Raw genomic sequence first — 5,606 nt, forward strand, 5'->3', positions numbered from 1 at the left:
CGGTATAAATGAATCATAAGCAATGAGACGGACGGAGCTCCTGCATCCGCGCTGAGGGCTTCATTATCCCCAGAATCCGGCTCGCACACAAGATAGGCTTCTTGACCCTTCACGCCGAGCATCTCACATCCCAGCCGCCAGCCTGGGGCGACGGGCACACACTGCAGCCTCGGGAAGAAACATTAAAAAAAAAATTTTTTTTTTTTAATTTACGCTTAAATTAATTACAGGTATATGAAAATGTGCATGGTTTAGAGCATGCCTCCAAGCAGAAAGTCCCCAACAAGGCGATTGTCACGGACCCACTGCCCCGAACAAGCTCTAATCTGCTCTGGGAGACGAGGTGTAAGCACCACATGCAGACGACATCGCACGCAAAGGTCGCATCTCCTGTGTGTTCACCGAAGGGCCCGCTCCTGTTTCCAAGCAGCCACAGGCGTTTGCATACGTGCCCTTTCCCTCCCCCTTGTGACCATTTGCTCTCCCAGATGTCCTCTGCCCTCGCTCTACATTTAAATGGTCCATAAACCCAAGATTCTAACTGCTTCCTCAAGTCCGATTTCTCTATGAACTCTTCTCCCTGTGTCGAACTAAATCTGTTTAGTTGGTTACTTTAATTAGCATGCCCCACGGACAGGACCCAAGAGGGTGGAGGAAAAGTGTTTCCTACCCGACCAGTTTAACAGAGAGAAAGATAATGTGGCTTTCGCCAGTTTAATTTGCATGCCTCATGGACAGGATCTAAGAGGGTAGGGGAAAAGTGTTTCCTACCTGACCAATTTAACAGAGAGAAAGATAATCTGGCTTTTGCCAGTTTAATTTGCAGGCCCCAAGGACAAACCCAAAAGGATACAGAAAAAGTTTTTAGTACTTGACAGTATTAATAGAGGGAAAGATAATCTGGCTTTTCTCACTTTAATTTGCATGCCCTATGGACAGAACCTAAGACGGTGGAGGAAAAGTTTTTCCTACCTGAGAATAACAAATGAGGGAAACATAACCTTGCTTTTCTCAGTCTAATTCTCATGCATCAAGGACTGAACCTAGGAGAGCAGAGGAAAGTTTTTCCTGCTTGACAATATTAATAAAGAGAAAAGATAATCTGGCTTTTGCAGGCCCCATGGACAGAACCTAAAAGGATATACAAAAAGATTTTCCTACTTGACAATATTCATAGAGGGAAAGATAATCAGGACTCTGTCAGTCTAATTTGCATGCCCCATGGACATAACTTAAGAGGGTAGAGGAAAGTTCTTCGGACTTGACAATATTCATAGAGGGGAAAGGTAATCTGGCTTTTGCCAGTTTAATCTGCAGGCCCCGTTACTTAACAGAAGAGGATAGAGGTAAGTTTTTCCTGCTTGAAAATATTAATAGAAGGAAAGGTCATCGCGCTTTTGACACTTTAATTTGCATGCCCTGTGGACTGTACATAAGAGGATAGAGGAAAAGGTTTCCTCCCTGATAATATTAACAGAGGCAAAGATAATGTGGCTTTTGCCAGTTTAATTTGCAGGCCTCATGGATCGAACTTCAAAGGATATAGAAAAAGTTTTTCCTACTTGACAATATTTATAGAGGGGAAATATAATCTGGATCTTGACATTCTAATTTGCATGCCCCATGGACAGGACATAAGAGGGTAGAGGACAAGTGTTTCCTACCTGACCAATTTAACAGAGAGAAAGATAATCTGGCTTTTGCCAGTTTAATTTGCAGGCCCCATGGACGAACCCAAAAGGATACAGAAATACTTGACAATATTATTAGAGGGAAAGATAATCTGGCTTTTCTCAGTTTAATTTGCATTTCCTAAGGACAGAACATAAGAGGATAGAGGAAAAGTTTTTTTACCTGACGATATTAATTGAGGAAAAGGTAATCTGGCTTTTGCCCATTTAATTTGCATGTCTCAGGGACAGAGCATAAGAAGGTGAAGGAAAAGTTTTTACTACCTGACGATATTTATAGAGGGAAAAATAATCTGGCGTCTGCAGTCCCCATGACAGAACCTAAGAGGCTACAGGGAAAGTGTTTCCTGCTTGACAGTATGAATTCAGTGAAAAGATAATCTGGCTTTTGCCCCAAGGACAGATGCTTAAATGATAGAGGGAACGTTCTTGCTACTTGACAATATTCATGGAAGGAAAGATAACCAGGCTTTTGCCACTTTAATTTGCATCCCGCTAAGGACAGAACCTAAGAGGGTAGAGGAACGTTTTTTGTACTTGACAATGTTAACAGTGGAAAAGATGATTTGGCTTTTGCCAGTTTAATTTGCAGGCGCTGTGGACAGCACTTAAGAGGAGAGAGTAAAAGTTTCCCTCCCTGATAATATTAACAGAGGCGATGAATATGTGGCTTTCCCCAGTTTAATTTGCATTCCCCGTGACAGAACATAAGAGGATGGGGGGAAAGTTTCTCTTACCTGACAATATTAATAGAGGGAAAGATAATCTGGCTTTTCTCATTTAATTTGCATGCCCTATGGACAGAACTTAAGAGGGTGGAGGGAAAGTTTTTCCTACCAGACAATAATAATTGAGAGAAACATCATCTGGCTTCTGTCAGTTTAATTCACACACAGCAAGGACTGAACCTAAGAGAGTAGAGGAAAGTTTTTCCTGCCTGACAGTATTAATAGAGAGAAAAGATAATCAGGCTTTTGCAGGCCCCATAGACCGAACCTAAAAGGATATTCGAAAAAGTTTTTCCTATTTGACAATATTCATAGAGGGGAAAGATAATGTGGCTTTTGCCAGTTTAATTTGCTGGCCCCATGGACAGTACATAAGAGGATGGATGAAAAGTTTTCCTACCTGACAATATTCATTGAGGTAAAAGTAAACTGGCTTTTGTCAGTTTAATTTGCAGGCCTCATGACATAACATAAGAGTGTACAGGAAAGTTTTTCCTGCTTGAAAATGTTAATAGAAGGAAAGGTCATCTGGCTTTTCTCAGTTTAATTTGCATGCCCTGTGGACAGTACCTAAGAGGATACAGGAAAAGTTCCCTCCCTGGTAATATTAACAGACGCAAAGATAATGTGGCTTTTGCCAGTTTACTTTGCAGCCCCCCTGACAGAACCTAAGAGGGTAGAGGAAAGTTTTTCCTTCGTGACAATGTTAATGTGGGAAAGGTAACACCAAGCGGCTGGATCCGTACTTGATCTGCTTTTTGTACCTCGTGCGGGTCACCTCCGCGTCTCTCGACCCACTTTTTCTACCCAATCTTCCTTCTGTCTATTTCTTTCCTTTTTCTTTCTCTTTCCCTTTTTCCTTCCTTCCTTCCTTCTTTCTTTCTTTCTTTCTTTCTTTCTTTCTTTCTTTCTTTCTTTCTTTTTCTTTCTCTCTCTCCCTTCCTTCCTTCCTTCCTTCCCGGAGACACCCTCTGCATTTTCCTCGCTGAGACACAAACCGTGTGCCGGGTGCTGGGTGTGCGTGTTTCACTGGACACGCACGCGGTGTGAACGGTCGACACCAGTGTCCCTCGGTGGCGCCCCCGGCCCCTACCCCGCTCACGCTCGCTCTCTGCGTCTCAAACGCAAATCATAAATATTTAAATAGCTAATTTTTTTTTAAAAAGGCAAAAAAATAGAACCAAAACTAAAATGAAGTTTTTCCAGAAAACTGGCCCAGGGGGACCCAGAGCCGGGGGGGGACCCAGAGCCGGGGGGGCCCAGAGCCGGGGGGGCCCAGAGCCCAGGGGACCCAGAGCCCGGGGGACCCAGAGCCCAGGGGACCCAGAGCCGGGGGGACCCAGAGCCGGCGTGGACGTTACTTTGAGCTGAAGGCTCTGAGAATCCTCAGAGGCAGAAAGAAGACCTCGGGGTCCCCGTTATCTGACCGCAGGCGGCGAGTCCTGGCCGGACAGGTCCGGGCGGCTCTGGTCCCCAAAGGGGGGAAGAACCCAGTGAGCCCCCCCAGATCCCTGTTCCGGGGGACACAGGGCCACTCATCTCTGTAGAGACAAGCATCACCTCCAGCTTTCGGGTCTGCGTTTGTTCTCAGAAAAGCCATCGAGGCCAACAAGCCATTTCTCTTCCTGTAAAGGGCGTCTCTGCACACCCCACCCTTCACGTGCCGGGTCGGGGGGGTGCAGACGCCCCGGGTTCCGAGCGTCGCTTCGCTCACTCCCAGCAGGCCGCCCCCCGCGCGCGCCTCTGGGGAGAGTGTAGACTGTGCTGAGCACGACACCGGGAAGCAGCGTCTATGCAGCGAAGCCCCAAGAACGAGGCTTTCCCCCCTGGGAAGAAAATGCATGTGCATAAATGAGCCGCTTATACACACGGCTCCCTGTCCCGCACCTGGAAGACTGAGTCCTCCTAACAGCGCCTCCCACAGGCAGCCGTGCCGCCTTAAATCTGCAAAACCAAGTCTGGTCTACACCCGTCTTTCCCGCTCACGGGCTTCCCCAGCGCGGAAACCCCCCAACCCCCTTTCCTTTGTTGAGCCTGAGAAACATCAGCCCCTTCTGACCACCCCGCGGAGTGACGCGTCTCTGGGCACTTCCGTGTGTAGGCGTCAGGCCGGCTTAATAAACTGTTCGTGTTTCTCTTGCGGATCTGTCTACACCCGCCCCCAGTAACAGGACCCCACCCAGAGGGGCTGAGACAAAAGAGAATTATTTCCCGCCCTACAACTCGTCACTGAATTCTCCCGTGCGTATGCACACTGCACGCGTAAATCGGTTGTTTTTATTGATTCATTTCCGCTTGGAACTCGGTCTCCTTAGTTTAATTCACAGCTCCCAGGACAGAACCTAAAAGTATATGATACGCTCGGAAGGTAACTTTGTTTCACTGAAACCTTCCGCTCAGGGGGCACTGGCTTCCAACCCCCGAATATATGACCTAAAGCCACTATTGGAGATGCGCTTGCATCCACCACGGAGCCCGTAACGGTTCGCCTGAAGTGCGAAAAACAGAAAGAAATGAGAAAGTTTCGTTTCCGTCTGCGGTTGGACGGGAAGACGGATCTGTTTCAAACACGCCTTCAAAGCAGGAGTGTGGAAACAGGCAGCCGAGGATCTGTGCACAAAGGCACAAATTAGACCAAGAAATTGCTCCCGAAGGCATTTTGACTTGACCCGACTTCCCGAAGTAAGTGTTTAGTTAAAGGCGTAAATGTGTCCGCCTCCCGGACACCGAGGCCCCTGTGTGATTCCGCATCCGTTCGACGGACAACCCTTCCTTTTACCGCAAAGGGGCTGCGTCCGGAGACATGCCTTTCGCCCCCGGGGGGACCCTCCGCGGGCAGAGCTGGTCCCCAATAAGGGCTGATGGTTAAGGGGGGCCGGGGGGATCCTTGGAACAGCACCCCCACCCCCACGGGGAAACTGAGTCTACGCAGTCAAGGCACGTCGAGGGGCGCCTGGGGGGCTCAGTCGGTTGAGCGTCCGACTTGGGCTCAGGGCCTGATCTCACGGTTCGGGGGTTCGAGCCCCGCGTCGGGCTCCGTGCTGACAGCTCAGCCTGCTTGGGGTTCTCTGCATCTTCCCCTCCCCCGCTCGTTCTCGTTCTCTCTCTCTGTGTCTCTCTCTGTCTCAAAATAAATTAATACAATTTTTTTTATTTTTATTTTATTTATTTTATATTTTTTATTTTT

This window comes from Crocuta crocuta, unplaced genomic scaffold (genome assembly GCF_008692635.1).
Source record: "Crocuta crocuta isolate KB4526 unplaced genomic scaffold, BGI_CrCroc_1.0 scaffold221, whole genome shotgun sequence".
Lineage (NCBI taxonomy): Eukaryota > Metazoa > Chordata > Mammalia > Carnivora > Hyaenidae > Crocuta > Crocuta crocuta.